The 26,107-nt window shown below is 34.7% G+C and overlaps 1 protein-coding gene across 12 annotated transcripts in view; it reads right to left on the bottom strand.

Annotated features, from left to right (window-relative positions):
* Positions 1–24,908, bottom strand: part of LOC117174109 — an 829,515-nt gene extending 804,607 nt beyond the window's left edge. For all 12 annotated transcript variants that reach the window (XM_033362864.1, XM_033362872.1, XM_033362867.1 and 9 more), the window contains exon 1: positions 24,565–24,908. The gene's annotated coding sequence lies outside the window, so the exon portion shown is untranslated. The remainder of the gene's footprint in view (positions 1–24,564) is intronic.
* Between the last annotated feature and the right edge of the window lie 1,199 nt (positions 24,909–26,107).

Raw genomic sequence — 26,107 nt, 5'->3', positions numbered from 1 at the left:
TTCATTAGAATGCAAAGGATTTCTACAAATTTTCGAAGATTTCAAGATATTTAACAGACTTTAAAGAATTCAAGAGAATTATTTATATTTTAAAATTACTTTGAAATCTAAAAAAATCATTTAAATTCCACTCAAATGCCCCAAAGATTCTTCAAAATTAGTTAAAATCTCTTAAATTCATTAAAAATATCTTGAACCCTTTGAAATATTTTGAAATCTTTTAAAATTGGTTTATAAATTTAAACATTTTTTAAATCAAAAACTTATTCAGTGAAACTACAGGTCGAAGTGGACAGTTACTTTCATGAACTTTAGGTAAACCTTAAATTCTAGGTTTATTAGTATCATAAACTAAAATATCTTTCCTTGAAATATCATCACTAAAATAAACTTTAATTCTCCATGAATTTAACAATTTAAAAGTTTTACTTTTAATTCCTTCTCTGGGTTTTCATTTAGTTTTTCATATGTTTTATTATCATTTAATAATTCTTCCATTTTATTTATGTATGATTCTTTATTAAGAACAACAGTAATGTTGCTTTTATCTGCATGAGTAATTAATCACTGTTTGTTATATTTGATAAAAGTTTGTGTTTTTTAATCCTTTGTGACATTTCTCTATCAAAAGAAGTAATTTTATTCTGTAAAAAATAATGTGACATGTTAATCATTCTGTGTCTTAACAAATCATGATCTTCTTTATTATTAATTAGTTTTATATTTGATTTGATGTCTAACAATATCTTAAATTATTTTTCATTTCTTAGTTAAAAAAGAAGAACTGAATTTATCACCTAACCTTAAAATATAATTGATTTCTTTAAGAATAACGATATCAGTGAAATTTGTATTTCAAGGATCTTTAAAGCCCTTGTTAATTAAATCTTTATGTTTGTTTATATCCAATGGTACACTAACTTCATTATGAATTTTCAATTTTTAAACTTTGAAGTTTGTTTTAAAATCTTTGTTTACCATTAAAACTTTTTTTTGTACTATTGAATTTCTTTTCTAAAATATTAGCATATATATTGTTAGGTAATGATTTTCGTAAATTTATTTTTAAATTATTCAAACTTTGTTTCAAAAATTCCAAATGAATATTCAAATCTTTAATTTCATCATTAAGTAAACATCATTCCAAAGAATGATATTAAGATTTTAAGGTAAGCTAAGATTTTAAAGATAGTTATAAAGAATCTAGATCCAAAACCCCCCAAAAAGGTATCAAACACATGAGAAGAAACGTCAAAAGAAAAAGGTAAGAAAGATACAAATCTTTTGCATTGAGGTTTTTCTGTACCACAAAAAAAGCTCCAAATTAGTTACCACAGATTCGGAAGAAATATATTTTCCTTTTACACAATTTCCTTTTGAGTTGAAGAATCGTGAAATTGAATGATTTCAGATTAAAAATTTAGAAAATAGGGCAATGCCAAAACTTTAAAAATTGAACATTTTAAGATTAGATCTATGGAAATTATTCATACCTAAAAGCGTTCGAAATTAAATAATTAAAAATTGCAAACTTTTAAATTTGAACAATTATAAATTCAAAGCGATCAAGATTTGACGATATAATATTGAACACTAAATTGAATCTTTCAAAGTTGAAGCTTCTGAAATGCTAGAATTAAAAATTGTTATCACAGAAGGAAATTATATTTTGAACTTCAAGCTAATTAGGCGAATTGTTGTAAAATCAATGAATGAATTCAATTATACTAAACAAACTCTGAAAATAAATAATAATTTTAAATGGGGAACATTAAAAATGAAAAAAAAGTTCTCTACTCCAGGACCTTGAAACTTGATGAATTCGAACTTCATTTTAAACTGAAAAAAATTTATATTCACAAAAAATTGTGATATTAAAACATTTTTATAATCAAATCCTTAAAAATTTTAATTATTTGTGTTAAATTCAAATCGCATAAAAACTAATAATTGTTAAATTGCTAACTAAACTTTCCCAAATTCAACCAATTTTCCTCACATTTTGAAAACATAAAAAAAAGTATAAGTTCCTTTAAAAAACAATATATTTCGCTCTCGAGATATTCTGCGATTTCAAGTGTAGGGCCATGCCTGATTTCAAATGGATTCGGTCAGCGATGATTGTTATTCATACGTTCTTCTCCAAAAAACCCAAGTTAATTACAGTTTACTTGTAACCAATTTTAATAAGATCGCCGATGGTTATAAATATATACCAAGGATTTGAATGTAACGTGCACTTAACATAAAAAATTGTTTCTTCAAAATGTCGTATTTTTAAACTAATTTATTTCTATATGCCGAGGGATTGATCACTCCAATGTTCCTAATACATTCACTAAATATTCCCATACGAGTATTATTTAAATATTCTTGGTATTCTTGATATTCTTTATAATCTCAAATATTTTGGATATTGTAAAGTATTCCGAAATATCCCTATATCTTCAGAAATATTCTGACATGTACTCTAATTTCCGTTTGCGCTCTACAAGTTTCTAAAGATTCCAAATTATTTTAAATTATTTTTAAAAATGTGAAGAAATATCAGAAGAGTTTATGTATTATTGTGTAATTACAAGAAATGTTCAAGTGTTTGAAAGGATTTTAATAAATTTCAAAAGATTTCAAGTAATTTTAAAGAATTTTAAAAGATATTAGAAGAATTCCAAAAAGTAGAAGAATTTTCAAGAGATTTTAAAGACTTTAAAATACTTTTTAATGATTTCAAGAGATTTTTTGTGATTTGAAGGGATTTTGTGGCATTTCAATCGATTTGATATAGTTTAAAAAGTTTGTATAGAAATTTAAAATATTACAAAGAATTTTAAAGAATGTTTAAAAAATTCAAAAGAGTTTAAGGGTCTTCATGTAATTTGAAAATATTTTTATGTATTTAAAGAGATTTTCAGGAGTTTCAAGGAATTGAACGGGAGTTACTCGATTTGAAATTTTTTTATGTTTATAATCGAATTTCAAAAGATTTCGAATTATTTAAAAGAGTTCAAGATATTTTTAAAGACTTTAAGGGATTTTAAGTAATTTTGAAGAATTTTTAATGAATTTCGGTAGAATTTAAGTGAGTTGTAAGACTTTTTAGTAATTTAAAAATATAAATAATGTTCTTGAATTCTTTAAAGTCTGTTAAATCTTCTGAAATCTTCGGAAATTTGTGGAAATCCTTTAAAAATGATTACAATTCCGAAAATATATATTGAATTAAAATTTTTTTTTAAATATGGTGAAATATTGTTGGATTTAGTTTAAATATTGTTCACGCACATAAAATATAAAATAATAATTTGTAGCATTTCTAAAATCTAAAATCTTAGTACATATATTATTATAAGCGTAGCAATATTTTTTAAAGAAGGGGTCACAAAAATCTGCAGACGGCCTTGCACATCTGTACGTTATATTTCAATTTTTTTTCATAGTTCAAGCTAGGCTAGTCGAGAGGCTTTATGCGTTAGGAATGCGAAACTTGGGTTCGAATCCGCAGCGAATAAAAAAACTTTTATTGCGTGCGATTACAAGTAGTGTAATGATTGTGTAATAGTGAATAATTGTGTGCTGAAACATGTAAACAAATATTATAGTATAATAGTAATAATATAATAATACATAAGATTAATTTTTTTGTGGCGAATATCGGTTATAATTGTATAGAACTGTTCTCTATAGTTTCGGGACTAGTTCAACGCAATATAAAACAAAGACGATTTTAACTTTTATTAAACTACCAAGAGTATCCTCTACTATGGGATTAGTTCTGTATAATTGAAGGTGCTATACGAATGAATTCAGAAAAAGACCTATCCGTACGAAGAACAATTGAAGACGCTCCAAATTCATGTCGATCAACTGAATGCGTTTAAGAGTATTTAACCTATCGGACCTCTCTGTTCTTTCATACTTTTAAGGCTCTACTTCATAAACGAAATAGATAAGCATTCTGAAATTTTCACAGAATCTCTGTATTGCGTCCTTCTACCGTGTCTCAGTTTTTGAAAAAAATTGTCAGAACCGTTTAGGCGTTATCCTAAAATATGTTACATTTTCAATACCTTAGGATAGGCCCTTACGTGCATACGATGCGATTTTGGACTTTACTTATCTCAACTTCAGAATGGTCAGCCCTTTTGTAATTAGACCAAACTTTAGATAACACTCTAATAAATCTACAGTCCGAATTTCAAAAAAATTACCAGAAAACAATTTTATCCGTCTAATACCTTAATGGATATTTTTTTTCCGTGTGCAAAATAACTTGAAACATTAGGTAAATCTTCTTGCTCTACTTTTATTAATTTTTTGTCAAATAATTTTATTTTGTACAGTAAAGTAGAGTGTGGAGCATTAAACTAGAAACAAAAACTAAGCCTCTATTTTGACGCCCTAAATCGAGGATTTAAAGATTTGTGCCCGTAAAGGGTCATTCACAAAACACGTGATACGTTTAGGGGGGGGGGGGGGTATTTAATAGTATCGATGAAAGCATTAAATTCGCTCTTGAAAACGAAAAAAACAACATCTTAAGTTTCTTAGATTTGGAAATTGAAAGAATGCCTAGTGGGAATGTAATCACGAACTGCTTTAAGAAACCATCTTGGTCAGGTTGTTACTTAAATTATAAATCCCATTCATTTGTTCAGTCAAAAAATAGGGCTGATTAAATGTTTAGTGGACAGATGTATAAAATTAAGTGATATAAAATATAGAAAAGATAATTTAGACCAATTAAAAACTTCCTTACAATTAAACAATTATCCCTTGCTGTCAATAGAAAATATCATCAAAGAACGTATTAATGAAATATATAACACTTCAATGATAGAAAAGAAGAAAAAGAAATGGTTAGAAAATGATAAAAAAACTGATCTAAATGTTACCTTACCATACGTTCAAGGTCTTTCTGGAAGATTAAGGAGAACCTTACAAAAATTCAATATTAACGTTTATTCTTAAAATAACCCTACTTTAGAAAAATTGTTAAGTAATATAAAAGATTCTGAAACAATAGAAAATCAACTTCATTTATTCAATCTTATATTCTCAAGCTTTGGCGCGCCTTTTGTCAGAGGTTTATCAGTACCCTACAAGATTATTCTAAAAAAAAGTGAGAGTTTTTGGTTTCGCACTTAAAGAAGTGCCGCACATTGGGAAGAAAAATGACTTGTTTGATTAAGAATAACGTACAGCCCACAAATCTTCACCGATTTCGACAAAAAATGTACAAAAAAGATAATAAGATTTCTAGGAGAGTTGTCTAACCTGATTTTTAAATTAGGTTTTCAATTTTTTTATGAATAAACAAATATGAAGAAAAAATGGCCTTTTTCTATTTGACGTTCCCGGTGCTCGTCAATAACAGGATAATTGTTGAAATCGCTTAAGTTGCATGAAATAGCATTAGTTAAAGATATTCCAATATTAGACAATATACAAAAAAATTTGTTATCAACAAATTATTTGTTGAAAAAATTTCTCTTTTCACTATATCAATTTTTTTCAATTCGGAAATTTATGATAATTTTAGCAAAATTCATAATTTGCTGATTAACCTTATGATGTTTTAAGCAAATTTAATAAAAAAATGCATTATATAAGCCTTTGTCGACAGAAACATTCGGTTTTTTTAATAGCAGTCTTTTAGGTTGGGAACTTCTTAACAATTTCAGCAAAATCCATAATCAATTTTATGATTTTTAAAAACAAATTTAATAAACAAATGCCTTATTGCGGCATCTGTCGACGGAACAATTCTTTTTTGTTTTGATATTAGACTTTTAATTGGGATCTTTATAATAAATTTGGCAAGATTCATGATGAATTGACACATTTTATGATTTTTAAAAACAAATTTAACAAACAAATGCATTATTGGGGCATCTGTTATTTCTGTGAACAGTCACAGGGGTGCTTTCAGCCCCCCCCCCCACAATACCTGGAAAAGGGGTAGGCGTTTTACCAAAATTATTTCTGAAACCAGTCACAGAGGTGCCTTCGCGCCCCCACGGAATCTGAAAAAGGAATAGGGGTTTGACCAACATTATTTCTGTGACCAGTCACAGGGCTTCTCGCCCCCCACGGAACTTGTGAAAGAAGTAGATGTTTCACTAACATTATTTCTTTGCCCAGTCACAGAGGTGCCTTCGCGCCCCCCACGGGACCTGAAAAAGGAATAGGGTTTTGTTCAACATTATTTCCGTGACCAGTCACAGGAGTGCCCTCCAGCCCCCACGGGACCTGGCAAAGGATTAGGGGTTTTTCCAAAATTCTTTTTGTGACCAGTCACAGGGATGCTTTTTTGCCCATCACACGACCTGCAAAAAAGATATGGGTTTCAACAACATTATTTCTGTGACCAATCGAAGGGGTGCCTTCCCGCCCCCATGGGACCTGGAAAAAAGGCAGGCGTTTAACAAACATTATTTCCGTGATCAGTCAAAGGGGTGCCTTCGCGTCCCCCACGGGAAAGTGGTAGAAATGTGAACAACATTATTTCTGTGACCAGTCACAGGCTCCCCTTCCCGCCCCCCCCCCTACTGTACCTGGAAAAGGGGTAGGGGTTTGACTAACATTGTTTGTGTGACCAGTCACAGGGTTACTTCCCCCCTCCGGGACCTGGGAGAGGGGTAGGCGGTTTGATCAGAATTATTTCTGTAATTAGTCAAGGAAGTGCCTAATTACTCTTGTCGCCACTTAGGATCTGTTGCCACCTTACTGCACAGTGCCGAAATAGTTGATCGTTAGATGTATCACTAATTGTCTCGGCAACTATTACTCTTGGGAAAAAAAATTATTTGAATGGAAAATTTTTATTTCAATAAAATCGACAACTTTTGCCTGAAAAGTTTTTTAGAATTTTGCGCATTGGCTAAGATGAACTCAAAAATCTATTATGTTTATGGGTTTTTTGACATGAAAATCGATTAATTATTCATTTTCTTGAAAAATTCAACTTTTGTGAAAAACATTTTGCAAAATTTTGCATATTGGCTTAGATAAACGCAACTATGACTTTTATGGGTTTTTCATCATTTGAATATGAAGAGGGCCGAGGCACCAATTCTCACTATAAAATTCGTAATCAGCGCAACAAAGGACAAAAGTATGCTGAGTTTAAATAAAATCGGAACATCTACAAATTTACAAAATTTCTTTCTACCATTTTTCAATAGCGCTTATAATTTGGCGAAAAAATTTGAGTTTTTACATTCTCATAATTCAGGTGGAATTTCTTAAATTTGTGTGATTTTGGACATGTCCTGTTTTTATCTTTCCTCAACGTTTCAAGACACTCTGATTCAGAAAAAAAGTTTTTACGAAAATGGCTATCGGTTTTTCTGTCTGTTTATCTGCTGTCTGATGACGCGATAACGTTCGAACAAGTTTTCCAATGGTCCAAAAATACAGGTCAATTTTGTGAACCAACCTTTCTCTGACACAAATACAAGTCAAGTTTGTGAACCAACCTTTCGCTGACAATATTTTTGGTTTTCGCCATGAAAAAACAACCTGAAACAAGATAATCGAACTTTTCCGCGAAACTTGGCAAGATAGAATGAAAGAACAAGAAAACAAAAATTTTGTCTTCGAAAGTTCTATGAAATTGCTCTGAACTATTTTTCAATAGCGCTAACCGTTTTTATTTTGAACGTAGAAAATGCCGTGAGAAAGTACAGCCTTCAAATTTACAGCCAAAGAATGCAAAAGAGCGTAAAACGGTTCAGAGGAAAATTTCTCGTCTCGAAAAATCTACAAAATTTCTGTTTACAGTTTTTAAATAGCTTCCATAGTTTGGTGCGAAAATGTGAGTGCTTACATTCTCATTATTTAAATGGAATGTCTAAAATTTGTGTGATTATGGTCATGTCCAGATTACGTCTTTTCTCAACGTTTTGAGACACCCTGAGTAAGGAAAAATAGTTTTTACGAAAATGTCTGTTGGTCTGTCGATCTTTTTGTCTGTTGTCTGGCGACGCGATAACTATAGAAAAAGTTTTCCAATTTTAATTTTCTTTGGCACACTGGTCTATGTCCCGAAAATACAGGTCAAGTTCGTTAACCAACCCTCTAGTGCCAATATTCATGGTTTTAACAATGAAAAATCTAACTGAAAAACATGATAATTTAAATTTCTTGCGAAATTTGGCAAGCCAGAGGAAAGGGATAGGAGATTAATTTTTTTTGTTTTTGAAAGTTCTGCAAAATTGCTCTTAACTATTTTTCAATAGCACACACATTTTATTCCAAAGCCGAAAAAAATCCCAATTTATTATTTTTATTTTTATTGGTGCCAGTTTTTACTTGAAGTTTCCCATGTAAAATGCATGGGGAAAAATCTCTTTTTTGAATTCTTAAAATAATTGTTTGGGACTTGAAAAAATGCTCGGGAAATTATGGGGGCCTGTAAAGAATTATCCAACCAAGAATTTCATCTATCACACATACGGGTTTGACACCCCCAACACACCTCCACGAAAACCTGAAAACTACCCTTAAAACCAAAAATGGCAATTCTTTATGAAATCGACCTATTGAACACTCTATTATCATTTTGGGCTTTTTTGGCCTCTTAAACGCACCAACAACCAATTTCCAAAAACCACCCCTACAAAATATAAAACCACCTTCTACGTAAAAAATCAAATTCGGAAAAAACAAAGAACACCAGAATTTTTGGCTTATTTTGGGCTCGGAAATGCATGAAAAAAAATTTAAAAACTACCCCTATTTTCAAAAAACTACCCCTTGCAAAAAATAAAATTTGCGAAATCCAAAATGCAATAGATTTTTAGCTTATTTTAGAGTCTCAAATTCACTTAACCTTATATTAGAAAAACCACCCCTGTATAAAAAAACATTAACCTAATAATAAAAACTTAAACCTTGGTGTTGGCATTTCTGCACAGTCTAAAAATCAGAGACTCCATTTGAACCGTAAAATTCGAAAAATATCAGAGACTGTAATATTCCGAAAAAGATTGGTTTGCACAAAATTATGTTTGATTGTTAAAAAAGGAATGTTTTTTAACGTCAAGTGTTGGGGTCCAAAAATCGGAGTAGTTATTTTTAAGAAGCCCAATAATCATAAACTCTACTGCCACTGGAAAATTCTCAAAAATATCAATTTTTGACAAAGTCATATATATACATGGTAGAAAAGGGTTGATTTTTTAAGTTAAGAGTTGAAGCCCAAAAATCGAAGTGGATAACTTGGAGGAGCCCAAAAATCAGAAACCAGATTGACACTAGAAAATACCCAAAAATATTATTTTTTGACAAAGTCATATATACGTTGTAGAGAAGGGTTGATTTTATACGTTAAGAGTTGAAGCCCAAAAATCAGAGTGGGTATTTCTTAGGAGCCCAAAAGTTAGAGACTTTATTGACACTGGAAAATTCTCAAAAATATTAATTTTTGACAAAGTCATATATAGATGGTAGAGAAGGGTTGACTTTATACGTTATGGATTGAAGCCCAAAAATCGGAGTGGATATTTTGTGGGAGCCCAAAAATCAGAGACCACATTGACACTAGAAAATTCCCAAAACTATTATTTTTTGACAACGTCATATATATGTAGTAGAGAAAGGTTGATTTTATACGTAAAGGGTTGAAGCCTAAAAATCGGACTGGATATTTTCGATGAGCCCAAAAATCAGAGACTACACTAACACTAGAAAATTCTGAAAAATATTAGTTTTTGATAAAGTTGTATACATGTGGTAGAGAAGGGTTGATTTTATACGTTAAGGGTTGAACCCCAAAAATCAGAGTGGGTATTTCCGAGGAGCCCAAAAATTAGAGACTCTACTGACACTGGAAAATTCTCAAAAATATTAATTTTTGACAAAGGCATATATATATATACATGGTAGAGAAGGGTTGATTTTATAAGTTAGAAGTTGAAGCCCAAAAATCGAAGTGGATATATGGAGGAGCCCAAAAATCAGAGATTACATTGACACTAGAAAATTCCCAAAAATATAATTTTTTACAACGTCATATATACGTGGCAGAGAAGGATTAATTTTATAAATTAAGGGTTGAAACCCAAAAATCGGAGTGGATATTTTCGAGGGGCCCAAAAATCAGAGACTACATTAACACTAGAAAATTCTCCAAAATATTATTTTTTGACAAAGTCATATATACGTGGCAGAGAAGGGTTGATTTTATACGTTAAGGGTTGAAGCCCAAAAATCGGATTGGATATTTTGGAGAAGCACAAAAATCAGAGACCATATTGACACTAGAAAATTCCCAAAAATATTATTTTTTGACAACGTCATATATGCGTGGTAGAGAAAGGTTGATTTTATACATTAAGGGTGGAAGCCCAAAAATCGAAGTGGATATTTTCGAGGAGCCCAAAAATTAGAGACTACATAACACTAGAAAATTCTCAAAAATATTAGTGTTTGACAAAGTCGTATATACGTGGTAGAGAAGGGTTGATTTTATACGTTAACGGTTGAAACACAAAAATCAGAGCCTACATTAACACTAGAAAATTCTCAAACATATTAGTTTTTGACAAAGTCGTATATACATGGTAGAGAAGGGTTGATTTTATACGCTAAGGGTTGAAGCCCAAAAATTAGAGTGGGAATTTTCGAGGAGCCCAAAAACCAAAGACTATATTGACACTAGTCAATTTACTAGTGTTAGTAGTCTCTGATTTTTGGGCTCCTCGAAAATACCCACTCTGATTTTTGGGCTTCAACCCTTAACGTATAAAATCAACCCTTCTCTATCACGTATATATGACTTTGGCAAAAAATAATATTTTTGAGAATTTTTTTTTAATTTATCTGCTATATCACCAGAGATTGTAGCTTACCGATAGTAGATCAACCCTCCAAACCATGAAGGCAGAAAATCTACACAATATCGATCAAGTTAAGAATCTTCAATAACAGAAAATGCTTAACGTCTTAATAAGACTAGATGAAAAATAATATTTTCAAATTAAAATTATTTCTTGAAAAAAAATACTACTCCATCTTCATTCCATTGGGAATGTTCTGATTTCCGGTCAGGTGCTTTTCCAATTAAGCTATTAGAGGGATCAGAATAAGAACTCCTAATTCAAGAAAATAACGCTAATTTTTAGCTAGGCGTTAATAATACAAGTCATTACTTTTTAAAAATTTATCTGCTATATCATCATATTGTACCTTACCGACAGTAGATCAACCCTCTAAACCATGAAGACAGAAAATCTACACAATATCGATCAAGTTAAGAATCTTCAATAACAGAAAATGCTTAACGTCTTAATAAGACTAGATGGAAAATAATATTTTCAAACTAAAATTATTTCTTGAAAAAAAGATCCTACTCCATCTTCACTCCATTGGGAAAGTGAAAATGGAGTAGGATCTTTTTAAGCCCAAAATTCTGACATAAAGAAATTTGGGAATTTCGTTTGTGGAGGTGCTAGCTTGATAGACCTCTCATCGCTTCCTACCAACCGACGGGGTAGAAGCAAATCTACACCCGACACTGCACGCAGTACTACACGAGTGCTCTTCAGAGAACCCTTAATCACACATGATGCCACGCCAGGCCCTAGCAGCCGCCCGGACACCGAAATAGCGCCAGCCAATCCATGACCGATAATTCTAGGCACGCCAGCACATACTGGAATTGTGAACGTGGCGCGTTCACAACCACGTCACTAAGTCACTAACAGAGAAGGCGACGAAGTGGTATGAGATTTACGAAACCCTATCTTTACCGTGGGCAAAGTTCAGGACTTTGTTAAGCCAGCATTTTGCCGGAGTGACGGCACTAAATAAACTTGGCATCAAGCTCTATTCAACCAAACAGGAGGAACGTGAGGCTACCGGTATATTTTTACAAAAAAAATGCTTACTGGCCCTCAGGTTACTGCCCTCGGCCCCAGAGGGAAAAATCGTCTCGCTGCTGTTGGAAGCCCTCAGGCCATCCATTAAAAAGATGCTCATAGCAGCGGATGTAATGTCGTTTGAAGAGTTGGATGAACGAGCCGTGCAAACCGAAGCTGACGAGGCCGAGGAGGCACCACACAAGACTGGTCGCGAGGCCCAGAACAAGACGACTACAACCATGTCATCGCCAGAGAACATCACTGAAGCATCGGCCACTGGAACGAGGCCTCCCCCGCAGTGCCATTACTGCCCAGGACGGCACTTTCACCGAGAGTGCCCTGTAATCATGTCTAGCCAAGCCGCCGCGGTTCGGGGAAACTGGAGGGGCCGGGCGACCAAGACAGAGGAATCTGCCGCCCCGACAGCGCCGAACGCGCCTTCGTCTTGAGCGCCGTATCGGCCGATCTCAGCAATCTGCCCAGAATAAGGGTACTTCTAGGCAAGCGCGAAATAATTTCTGAGATCGACACCTTAGCTTCGGAGAACTTCGTTAATCAGTCGATTTTAGCCCCCTCCGAACTTCAAGGTTGCACCCCCCACCCCACGCCACACTGGCCGCCGTGGGAGCAACAATCGAGTTGAATAGAAGCATTCAATTGACGCCCACCTTACAGCTAGCCGACTACCCCGGTTCCTTCCATGTCAGTCCCGAATTGAGGGCAGAGCTGATATTGGGCCGACCTTGGCTGAAACCGCACCAGGTGATCCACGACCACGTAGCTGACTCCATCTTAGTTGGAACTATCAGTCGACAGAGGCTTTATCTCAGTCCCATCCCTCACGACCACGAGCTTGCCTTACCCACCGAGGAAATTACCGTGCATAATAATTTCTCCATCGAATACCAGGCTGAGTTTCACAAATTAATGCGTTTACACGAGCCATTGTTTCACGGAAGTGGACGCCTTAAACAAACTCTGGCCAGCGTGCAACACTCAATACAATTGAAGAACGGACATCCTTTTCGGGAAGCACCTCGCCGATAGTACGACGAGAAACGCCAATATATAGACGTGCAGCTGCGCGAGATTCTCCGAGATGGCATAATTGAGCCAACTACCTCACCGTTCAGTTCAGCCATTGTTATCGCCAGGAAGAAGGATGGCGATTACCATTTTTGTATTGACTACCGTAGGTTGAATGGAAGGACGGTAGACGCCTCGCAGTCTTTGCCAGAATACACGAGAGCCTGAAAGATCTCGGCACGGCGACGATCTTTTCAACCCTTGATTTAAAAAGCGGATACTGGCAAGTACCCATGTCGCCAGGATCCCGGCAGTACACCGCTTTCTCCACCCAAGGACGGGGACAATTTTAGATCCGCGTGGTGCCTTTTGGTTTAAAAAACGCGCCCGGAACTTTCCAAAACCTTATGAGACAGGTTTTAGCCGAGAAATGGGGCATACACACTATGTCCTACTTAGATGAGATTGTAGTCTATTCAAAGAATTGGGGGGAGCACCTTTTACATTTAGCCCTCGTCTTCGAGAGGTTAACCATATATAGGTTAACAGTAGCGCCAGCCAAGTGCAGCTTTGGCCGAACTAACCTTCCGTACCTGGGACGCATGGTCAGTACGGAAGGAAACTCGGTTCAAACAAGGCAAATTGAGGCCATACGAAACGCCGCACTGCCGCGAAACCAGAAGGAGATGTGCTCCTTTCTGGGTATCTGCAATTGGGTCAAGGAATACATTCCAAATTCCTCGATCATTCTCGCCCCTTTATCGGATATGCTATCGACAAAATGACCATATCGCATGACCCCGGAAAATTTAAAACACTTCGAAGCGGCCAAAGCCAGTTTCCAGAAACCGATCACGCTAAGTCGACCTGACCCCTACTGATGGTTCGTCCTCCAGACAGACGCTAATGCCCGTGGAATGGATGCCGTGTTGGTGCAGGAGGAGCCAGATGGCCGACGCCACATTATCTTGTTTACCAGCGCGAAATTTTCACCCACCGAGCCCCGGTACCATTGCAACGAGCAGGAATGTCTCGCGATCGTGTGGGCCATACAAAGGTACCGGCCCTTGCTGGAAGATCGGCCGTTTACACCAAGGACCGATAGTAAGACGCTCATCTGGTTGGAACGTCAAAAGGATACGAGGGACAAGTTGACCAGATGGGACCTCTTTCTCAGCCGATTTCCGCGCACTGTGGAGCACGTCCCCGGGAAGGAAAATGGGTTGCCTGACGCACTCTCCCGTCACCCCAACCCTGGCGAATTATCGCCTGACAAGCCTGATATAGAGCAAATGTTACCGCCAACTACCAAAACCGCCGTTCGCGAATTCATCTGAGATTTTCTTCGCGATCGAGTGTTTTTTTTATTCAACTTCCCCGTGGTTTCTATTTATCGATCCGGCCGTGTGACGAAAACACATAATTAGTGTCGTGTTAGTGAACGTGTTGTGGTGCCTGGGAAACCAGACAGTGCCACTATAGGAAACGCTCGGTGCCTTTCGCTGACCGGGTGGAGTTTCGACCGAAGGGTTGCTCTTCCCTAGTTCAGTCGATCTCCTCCTTGAAGTGAACTTATCCGGCCGAAAGGTTGAAAAGCCACTGCCGAAGGAGATAAAAAGCGGGCCGAGTAAAGTGATACTCTCGACGGAGAAAGTGAGCAGATAGTTCCGCACGTCCGTAGCGTGTACGGAGCCCCAACCTGACCAAACCCTTTTATGACAGGGGTCGACAGAGTTTCGCGTCCTAATCGCCGGACGAGGCGCCGCATAGTTTAAGAACGCATATTACGAGTCACGCTTCTATGGACGGGCTGTCAACTTGGTGGCAGCTCTTAAAGGGGGAGATCAAACGGCTACAGTTACCTCCACCCTCGAGTCAAAGAAATTCTCCACAGGGCATGCGGGGATTAGACACGTGGCTCGCCGCTCGTCAATCTTCCCCTTCGCACATTCCAGCTCGCCCTGCGCCGCGCAACTAATTTCCGCCCGGCCAGCGCCGTGTCATCTACCTTCGTTCACCATCTTCACTGCCCACTTCTCGCACGACCGAGAATCCGTAACTTTGTACCGTCATCCTTCATCTCTGTACCCAGACATCCCTATTCCTTTCTTCCCCTCCCCCCCTCACGCACTGTTTATTTATCCCCTTCTTCACTAACGCACTGGGATAGATAACAAAATTATTAATCTTGGTCGAGTGGAACCTTAAAATCTGTTTGACGCACACAAATACAAACGAAATGCGCACCAAATGGTAAGTGGCCGTTCTGATGTCTCCAGAACTTATCATTTGACATGACTTGTCCGTGCGGAGTTACTCCCTCGTGATAGAAAAGCAGACATCGTCAAAATTTACATACACTAGATTGCAAATGCAGGGGGATTTTTGTTGTTGTACCCCATATTTTTTGGAAAAAAAACTAATTTTTTCTTGCTGAAACTTTTTAAAATTAAAATTCGTAATTACATAATTTGTTATGTCACTTTTTGAAAACAATGTCTGGGAAGTGACCACCGCCAGCAGCTACGCATAAATCAGTCCTTTTTTCGGCGTTTTCCATCACTTTTTCAAGTGTTTCCTGTCCAAATACAGCGATTTCTTAGAGTATGTTGGCCTTGAGTTGCTCGAGAGTTTCAGTTTTATTGACATAAGCCTTACTTTTTAAGTAGCCCCATAGGAATAAGCCCAGAAGCGACACATCAGGAGACCGTGGCGGCTAGTCGTAATCGCCCCTATTCGAAATCAAAAGTCAGAACAACCGAGGACTGATTTTGAAACAAAAATTTCACAATTTCGGCTCACTCTCGCGGTGTGTAGCGATTCTAGGTGAAAATTGTAATGATTTGATGTTTACAACCCGCGCGGCTACAATGACGGCAGGTGGCGCGCTATTTTTGAATTTAAAAAAAAACTTCGGGTACAATAAAAAAATCACCCTGTAGGTGCTGTAGTATCCTAAATTAATCAGGTTACATATTGTAACTTAAATATACAGTGCACGTATAATGTCTAGTTCAATGTAAATATCACCAAAGCTTTTTTTACAGTGCGGTTAATTAATTTTTAATAATTTGAACACATAGATTTTGTTCGAATAATTTTTTTTCCGGCGATTCGTTTTTATCCATAAAAATTATTACTATTAGTCTAGTGGAGTATTTATTAACATAATTCAAAAATTTTTTTTCAAACCAAAGGAATTTGTTTTAACAATTTTCTTGAAAATTCTCTTTTTTCATTAAGAATTATTATTATTAGTCCAGTAGAATATTTATTAATATTAGTTGATTTATTTTCATTTGTTTAAATAATTTAAATATGATTATTAATATTTCTTCAGTGAAATAGTTATCAACATTGTTTGAATAATTTTATTTGAAAAAAAATTGTTTTTAATGAAAATTATTACCTAATTCTTACTGATAAATTAATTATCATTAAATTAATTAGAAATTAGAAATTCATTAATACTGATGAATATTCCACTACACCCACGGTATTAACTTTGATTTTAAACAAACTCCATTCGTTTAAACAATCAATAATTAATGGACCAATGTTAATTAATATTCCACCAGACTAATAGTAATAATTTTAAGGGTAAAGAAAATTTCAAACAAAAATTATTTAAACGAATTCCATTTGTCTAAATAATTAAAAATTATTGTACCAATGATAATAAATATTCCACTGGACAAATTTAAATAGTTATAAGTAAAAAAAGACAACAATATAGAGCTGAAAATGTCCATTTCATAAAGAATTAACATTTTTTGTTTTAATGGTATTTTTCAGGTACATGTGAGAGCGTGTAAGGGGTGCCAAACCCATATACCAAACACACGAAATTCATCACTGGATAATTATCCACCTCATTGCTCTAAAATATTTTTCTATAGCGATAAACATTTCTGTTTGAAACGTAGAAAATTCCATAAGAAAACAGAAAATTCAAATTTACAGCCAAACAACGAAAAATAACGTAAAACAGTCAACAAGGAAATTTCTCGCTTCGAACAAATCTATAAAATTGCTCTTTAACCTTTTTCATAGAGGTTCATATTTTGGCTGAAAAAATTGAATTTTTCCCGTATAGAAATAGCCCGGTTTGACCCGACCAGAAGAAGGTTTCTGGCCAGAATCTGACCGGTTCAAACCGGGATACTCTTTTGTTCATTGCCCGGCCGGGATCTGACCGAGTTCCCATCGGAATCCAGTCAGGCCAAAAATGGTGCATAATAGAAGTATTATAACCTTAAAAACATCTTAAGAAATATCCACAAACGACTGCCGTAAGTGGGTCCTTTGTAAATATCTGACAGGCGAAAGACTAATTTTTTGTATTTTAGGTGTTTTTTTTATCAATTATGAAAGAAAATTAAACTAATTTTAATTATATGGTTTCCCACTTTTGATTCTGCAGTTCCCAGACTTGCCGTGGCTGCAAAATCGTTGACCAACTTATTTTTTATTTTCAAACATAGTTTCCCAGTGAAACTATACTTATTTTTTTGTGATACGATTTTTGCTTATTTTTAATGTATTTATATATTATCTTGAATAAACAAAAAACGTAATAAGAAGAGAAATAGCTTTTTCCGAACAAGGTTTTCAATTACGTTATCATACTTGCACGTAATAGCGATTCGGCAACTTCCGGAGTCTTTAACGCTAAAAACGCAGTAAAACGTCGGTGGACGCCAGGTTATCCGTTAAGAAATTTGTTAAATTTCACAAAATTGTATCCAACTTTTTGGAGCAAGCGGATTATTTATAGTTACGCTTAAGGTACATTTTTTATGCAATTTAAGTTTCATTTCATACAATTCAATTTCTTACAGAAAGTTAAGAATCATAACCTATATTTTAGTACTTACATTGAATCAATGTTTGTAGTTAATATATTTATTATTATGAATGCAGTTCTGAAATTGAAATTTCAACTTATTTTTACAGGTGGATATAAGTGCTGACAAAGATTCTTATCTCTACCAGTTGGTAGAATATGTTCGCTGTGGAAAAAGGCTCCATTAAAATGCGATCGAGGAGCCCAGTCAAAAACCGGTCGGATTCCGACTGGATTACCTTATATGTATCCGGGATCCGATAGAGTAACCCGGCCGGGAGCCGACTGGGTACACCCCGCCGGGATCTGACCAGCGCAGCGTGACAAAACCAACCAGAATCCGTCCGCACAGCCTGACCAGATTTCGGATACAACCAGGGCAACCCTTCCGGAATCCGTCCCGAACCCGGTCATGATTTCTAAACGGGATACAGTCTCATAATTCGGATGGATTGTCTTAGCTTTGTGTGACTTTAGACATGTCCCGTTTTCATATTTTCTCGACGTTTTGAGACACCCTTATTTAGAAAAAAATGAATTTTACTAAAATGTGTGTCTGTTGTCTGATGGCGCAATAACTTTCGAAAAAATTCCTCATTTGGTTTTCCTTTTACACACTGGTCTATGCCATAAGACGATAGAAAATTCAAATTTACATCCAAGCAACGGAAACAAGCGTAAACTAGCAAACTAGGAAATTTATCGCCTCGAATAAATCATTGCCTCAAATAAGTTTGTTATTGGTTAAGAGGAAAATTTCTCGTCTCCAATAAATCTACCAAATTGCTCCGTACCATTTCTTAATAGCGCCCATATTTGGCGGGATAATTTGAATTTTTACATTCTTATTATTTAGATGGAATGTCTTAGATTTGTGTGATTTTGCACATGTTCAATTTTCGTCAAAATACATCTATGGTACAACAATATACGTCAAGTTCATAAACCAGCCTTTTCCTGTCAGTATTTATGGACTGGAGAGCAAAATTATTTGTTTTTAAATTTCTACAAAATTGCTTTTAACTATTTTTCAATAGCGTTACCCTAATTGAAAAATATAGTTATTCAACTTTTCCGCGAAACTAGGCATTTCGCCATAAGAAAATCGAAAATTTAAATTCACACGCAACAACGTAAAAGACGGTAAAAATAGCCTATACACTTGTTAAAAAATCATTTTTTTAGACTATAAAAAAATCACGTTTTGTCGACTGCATTTGGAATTTTCCCATCTAACGTGAAATGCCTAATAGCACCTATTGTTTGGCAGGAAAATTAGAATTTTCACATTCTCGTCCTTAAGGTAGAATTTCTTAGATGCATGTGATTTTGAACCGATTCATGAAAAAGCAAACTGATGAATATAATAATACATCTTTTTCAGGAAGCCACGCAAAATACAGTAAATAAAAAAGTTAAAGGTCCTATAAAAAGCATTTTGACTATGTTTTTATTTACAGAAACAAGACAATGAAAATATGTATTTTTGATACCAATGGGTATTAGGAATTGTGAAAATATAAATTTATTGATATGATACATCTTTCAGGATAGCTGAGTATAAAATATAATGCAAAATAAAAAACATATATTAAAGTAATCATGATAAATAAAATTTGTACTTTAGTTTACAATTTCTGAATACGCAATCCCAGGCCGAGGTACATAAATAAATTTAATGTACATTTGATATTAAAGTGTTTAACATGAAGCAGAAAAGTAAATTTTTTTGACAAAATCGTGTGCCAAATACGAGATACGCGATGAGAATGTATTTTTTGAGGCGACCAAGTTTTTAGATCTTTTTATGATAAACAATTTCCTTATTTACCATTGTCTTGTGTCTCGCACATAGTTTTGCGAAATACAGACATATTTATTTTTAATGAAATTTTTTACAACCAAAAAAAAATATATGTGTTATCAAAAAATTGATTGTAGAATATTTGTAAACGTTTTTGAGGCAAACAATATTTTATCTAATGTAGATTTTCCAAAAATGTAATTTCTTTTTTAATGTTACTTTTACGATTAAAACAAAAACTAGGTGTGCTATCAAAACATTGTTTATAAGAAATTTGTAGAACTTTCTTATTTGAACCATTTTTGTCTATTTATTTTTTGGTGTGTTGTATCCTTTTTCCATAATATTAATTTTTTAATTTTTTATGTTATTTTACGATCACAACAAAGTCAAATAAAAGTAATTTTTCATTTTTATGTACTTTTGCCAAAATAGATCATAATAAATTTAAAGATCTTTTTTGATTTGAACAATTTTTGTCTGCTCATTTTTTTGCGTGTTATTTTTACAAAAAAAAAATTTTATCTAATTTTTTACAATTAAAATGAAGGCAACTGGTCATATCTAAAAATTATTTGAAAAAATTACTAGATCCTTTTTGCGTTCACAATTTTGGACTCTCAATCTTTTTTTGTATCTTGAATAGTTTGATCGCAAATTGGAATTTTAAATTATTTTTATGCGATAAAAATTTAAATTTTCGATTCTTTACGAAAATTCAAAAAACTGTTATCATTATCTTGTAGTAGGGCTCTCAAAACGCAATGTTTTCCTCACTTGACTGTTTTTATATCGTGCTTTGCACGGCATCAAATTTTCATTTTTTTTTTAAATTTTGAAAATGCTATAATTCTAATAATTTTATTTTTATCAAAGAAGTCGTGAAAATAAATTTTTATAATTTTTGAATACTACGAAAAGCTGCGCATAGAATTTTTAAATCGTGAAAAAATGGTCTCAAAATTTTTGATAATACTCCAAATTTTTGAAATTTTGTTCAAAATAGCTGAATAACGAAATCGTCCTTTTTTCATACCCTTTTAAATTGTGCAAAGGGGCAATCCAATCGGGTAATTCCTTTAAATGTTACCGTGTTTACAGACTACAACGACAAAAACAAAGACGACGGTGACAGACAGGCACCGACTTAAAAATTATTTTTTCTGACTCAGGGGACCTAAAAACTTCGACATTTTTTGGAATTCGCGAAAGTCATTTTGCACATAAAACCAATAAGGTAAATGTGCCAGTCTTCGTCAATGCATGGGTTTTCGGCAGATGGGCAGTATTTTACATACATATAGTAAGCTGTTGTGTTCTTCGCTCTCAGCAAAAATGTTTTTTCCTAAACGTTATTACCGATCACTCACACATCGAAGTGCCGATAACTCATGCATATGTTTAATATACTTTTTTACGCATTTGAAATCTGAAATTCGCCTTAGCTTCCAATAACTGTCACACTTACTTTACCTTCTTATTATAACAAGAATCTAACAAGCAGATACAATATTTTGCAAAAGCTTTGGTATTTTCGCTAAGATGTGATAATTTGCAAATTAATTTTTTAAACAAATTGCTGATCCTGTCACGTTTTGCAAATTTTATTTTGTGATTCGACATATAAAAAACAACTATACCATTTTTTTAAAGGCATAGAAAATGCTTGTTACTTGACTCGATTTTTATGTCTAATTCCATTGGCTTAGGTACCCAATCGGAAAATTTTTTTCTTACACCAATCTTACCAACGGACGCACTGGCAGCCAAGCTTTGGATCAGTACTGGCACAACTCTCGCACGGTGTAGAGGTACTGTATGATAGCTAGCAGTTCGCCCAGTACTGGCTAACAGCTTACTCCATGATAGGCGCATTACTATGCCGACAGTATAAATATTAAGAAAATTATAAAAATATATTTAAAAATATGGTTCATGTGTTCTAAAATGTCTACAAAAATGAACTACAACTGTCGCGAAAATGTTCAGAAAAAATTTAATTTTATGTCAATTCCCGTGTAGGAATCCAATCAGGGATCCGGTCGGGTCCCAACCGGAAAGCCCCGCTTTATGCCGGGCGCTGGTCGGGGCATCCGGCCCGGAGCTGGCTAAAAACGTTACGGTAAACTGTTCGGATCCCAGCTTCAATACCGGCCGGGATCCGATCGGGTAATCCGGCCAAAAAGCGGTTAAGAAATTTTGCTTCAGGCGAGAAGTTGGTAACTTATTTTGTCTTTTAAGACTCATCGTAAAGATTACGATGAACTTTGAAAGTCAAATCAAGTGAACCAAGTCTGGCAAGAAACTTGGAGTCGAATTTTATTCCCTGATGATAGCATCTCATAGCAATTTGGAAGCCACGTGGTGATTTAAGGTTAGGAAAGAAGAAAGTAAATACTGTATACACAAGACTATGTTTTAATTAAAAATAATAATTATTCGTGCACTAAGTGGGGGTTTCAGACTAATTACTGAAATAAGGTTGATTTTAACTACGAGTCTCGATTTTATTTGCGAACTTCGAAGAGACGACGCGACGTGAGTACAAGCAGCATCCTCGTTCCAGGTGCGAAACTGAAAATTACTGAGTGTCTATGCAGACGACAAATACAGCAGGCGCTATATTTGGCGGTAAATTTGAAATTGCAAGGCTAAATATTGTCCGAATACAGAGAAGTTTATAAAAATTGTATCATTTCTGTTGTTGCACATAGCATAATCGATAACAGTTTAATTTAAAATGTTAAATTATTCGAAAAAATTTAATGTTTTTTTTTTAATAATTTAAAAAATCTCATTTTTGTTTCACTGATCTAATAAATATGTAAATTGTAATTTTCAAATAATAATTCATCTAGCATTCATAATCACGTCTTTGATAATATCACGGCTCTTAAAAAATATGTAATTTCTACAAAAACATTAACCTGACCAGTGCCCAGTCGGCTCCCGACCATGGGATATAACCAGGGTTGGCCCGGATAGTAACCCGCCAGCCCCGGACTACGTGATTCGAGAAAACTGTAGCCCGATCGGCTCCCGCTCGGTTCCTGTCCATGAAACCCAGCCAGGGGTAGCCCGGCCGGGATAGGACCAGAAACCTTGTTGTATTAGGGCCCATCAGGGAAATTTCTAAACGGGCCTGAAACACCGTAGAAACGTCCTAAACACATAAAAAACAAACCTTACCCGAAAGTTAAAACATTTTGTTATTACAAAATTTTCAAAGTTTACGGTGAAATTTCTAAGTTCCGTCGTTGAAAGTTTTAAATGTTCATAAAAAATTACATTACTGATCATTGTAAAAAGTTGTAAAGTGGTTTAAAATTTAGTGTTTCAATTTTGTTGAGCTGTAGCTTATGAGGATGGTTTTTTCGTCAAGTTTCTACTCGTACGTTTAGCGCAACGGTTAAGACTGCCGGGTGCTAGGTAACAGATTTAGGTATAGATGTAGGTTCGATAACCCGTAGCGTTATTAATTTTATTGGTAATATAATGTTTAAAAATGTAACATATATATTCAACCTTAACAAAATCATTCATATTTAAGGTCAAAGTTCTCGCAATCAATTAATATTTATTTTTTAAATACCTTTTTTTTATATCATTAGAGTATAGCAGTATTAAGTCTTGAAATGAACCAAAATGTTTAAACGAAATTTCAATTTTAAAATTATAAATAATATTCAGACGAATTGCAGTCGTATGATTATGAATGGATGAAGTAGATGCGTCCTAAAAATAATTCAATGGTTTTTTATCATTTTTTAAATATAGTATAGTACTAGTTCGTACTGCGTCAGTACCGAAATTCAGTACGGGGCCAGCACTGGTAGCCCAGTACAGAATAGCGTTATCATCCCAGGAACATGCCAGTACAGGTGCCACTAATGCATAAGTATAAAACCTTTTTCTGCTTTTTTAAAATTTTGAAGATGTTCTAACTTTAATAGTATTATTTTTGAAGAAAGTCGTGAGAATAAATTGTTCAACTTTACGAGCACAACAAATAGCCGTACACAGAATTTTTTTTATTCGAAAAATTGTATAAAAATTTTTTTTAAATCTCTGACTTTGAATTTTTGACCAAAATAGGTGACTAATAAACTTGACCATCAGTTTTCGATAGGTAACGAGTGCACACATTCTTAAAAACCTGTTTTTCTGCTTCAGAGGTTTTAAAACTTGGACATTTGACCAGAACTGGGGAGATCACATTTTACATAAATCAACCATCAAACTTTTATTACAATCACCAAAAGTTCCTCAACTTCCTTAAAATATTATAAATAATATGAAATCTCCTAAATCTTGTGAAATCTTTCTAAATTCCTTAAAAATTTTCCAAATCTTTTGAATTTTTTAAACATATTTGAAACCTTATAAAATTCCCTATAATTTTTTGAGACCACCTGAAATTTGTTGAAATATTTAAAAAAAGATCTATTATCTTCTATTATTTATCGACCATAACATACAAAATAATTTTGTAACAAATTATCCTAAATAAAGGAGTTCAAAAATCGCAACAAAAGTATCGTCATATGGAGATATGACTAATTATGGAGTATGTAACACACAAATCTTTTAACCAGGGCACTAGAGAGAAGCAATCACGACCTTTCTCCACCTCTTAGGTGGACGACTTACGGTGTTTCATGCCAAGCAAGATCCGTTAAAAGAATTATCGCCTGCGAAGAATTTTACCAAGCCAAAGAATTTCAACGTTTACAAACGCACTTGTTCATGGATAATTGTGAAAACTAGCGGATTATAATTCAAATCTGAAATCCAGCTAGTGATGAAATTCTAAAGCGTGAAGTTTGAAACTGTTACAATTTTTAGAGCCTAACACATTTTAAAATATCATAAGTAACACCATAATTAGATTCATTATGACTATAATATATTATATTGGACATCATAAATAAAATCCAAATCTTATTTGATTTCCCATTCTGTTCTTTCTGATATATCTTCCCTTTCACTTCTTCGCCATATTTCTGAACTAAATAAGCAATTACCTGTTACGAAGTTTTAATCCATCCAATATCCATATTTCGATTACACAGCACACACCAGAGTATAGTTATACTTAATCTATCGGTTTTTTCTTTTTATAAGAATCTATTAATTGAGGACGAGATCGATCGACCGGACGATTAGCCTACCGCACAATTTCGCACAGATCTTATTAGGTAGCCCTCTTTACCGTTCTTCTGTAACTGTTATTAGCCAGTGTATCGTTTTCGTACACTTTTTATCAATCCACCCTTTTTTTATTTGATAACTTATCACAAATTCGTTTGAAAAACACCTACGAAATCCCGCGCCCTACGAAGGGGGGACTGACCGCGAGAACCATTCAAGTCCAGCGCCATCGACGAAGTGAGAGGTAGCGGCATTCGTGAGTGAACCAGTGACGTCACTGGCCCAAGCTTCTCTTTTACCATTCCATCGAGAAACGTTAGAAAGGTGCCTGCCACATATCTCGCCTTCCAACTTTGCGAAGAATATCTACTAATATACGTGACTAGAGTATATCTTGACGATTCGCGAGTGGCGCTTGTAAATTACAACAATATGTTTTCACGTAACTTGCATTTATCCCGAATGCACTTGTGATATATTATTTTAATCATTTTAATGATATTTCTGAATTCAGTGGTTAAATTTTCATTATGACGATGAAAGCGAATTTTGACTAATTCTCAATCAAATGTCATACTAATACTAGTGCAGTGGTATATACAAGATGAAACGATTATTAATTTTCTGAAATTACAATAACGTATTTATTTTCAATCGGAAAGGCGGTCCCATGCTCAAGTTTCATAATCATTGGCCACTAAAATATCTGGTTTTTCAAAGAATATAAGACGAAAACAGCCACCCTTAACGAAAAAAAAATCGTTGAAATTGTCCAGATTACAGGTTCCTATCGACACCCATCCTAAAATGTGTCTTTGGACACTCCGAACAGCATATCCAACCATAAAGAAAATCGCAGCCAGAGGAACATTGGGGGGGGGGGTAGAAAAACCGCCACCCTTAACGAAAGAAATAGTTAAAATTTCCCACAATTACCGCTGCCTATCGATCCCGCTTCCAAAATGTGTCTTCGGACACGCCGAACAGCATATCCAAAAATAAAGAAAATCGCAGCAAGGGAAAACTTTGGGGGTCGGAAAAACCGCCAATCTTAAGGGGAAAAAAATCGTTAAAGTTGCCTAAATTACCGGTGCCTATCGAAACTGGACCTAAAATATGTCTTTGCACACCCTTAAGAACATATCCAAAAAGAAAGAAAAGCGCAGCCAGGGAAAACTTTTGGGGGTAGAAAAACCGCTTACCTTAATGAATAAAAAATCGTTAAAATTACCCAAATTACACGTGATTGTCGACACCGATCCTAAATGTGTCTTTGGACATTCCGTAAAACATATCCAAAAATAAAGTAAATCGCCGCAAGGGGAATCTTTGTTGGGTCGAAAAACCGCCCCTCTTAACGAATATAAAGTCGTTCAAATTGCCCAAATTGCCGGTGCTTATCGCCACCGGTCCTGA

The sequence above is a fragment of the Belonocnema kinseyi genome, chromosome 6, assembly GCF_010883055.1.
Source record: "Belonocnema kinseyi isolate 2016_QV_RU_SX_M_011 chromosome 6, B_treatae_v1, whole genome shotgun sequence".
Lineage (NCBI taxonomy): Eukaryota > Metazoa > Arthropoda > Insecta > Hymenoptera > Cynipidae > Belonocnema > Belonocnema kinseyi.
Note: the sequence above shows the minus strand (reverse complement) of the source record. Positions and strands in the feature narration are given on the sequence as shown.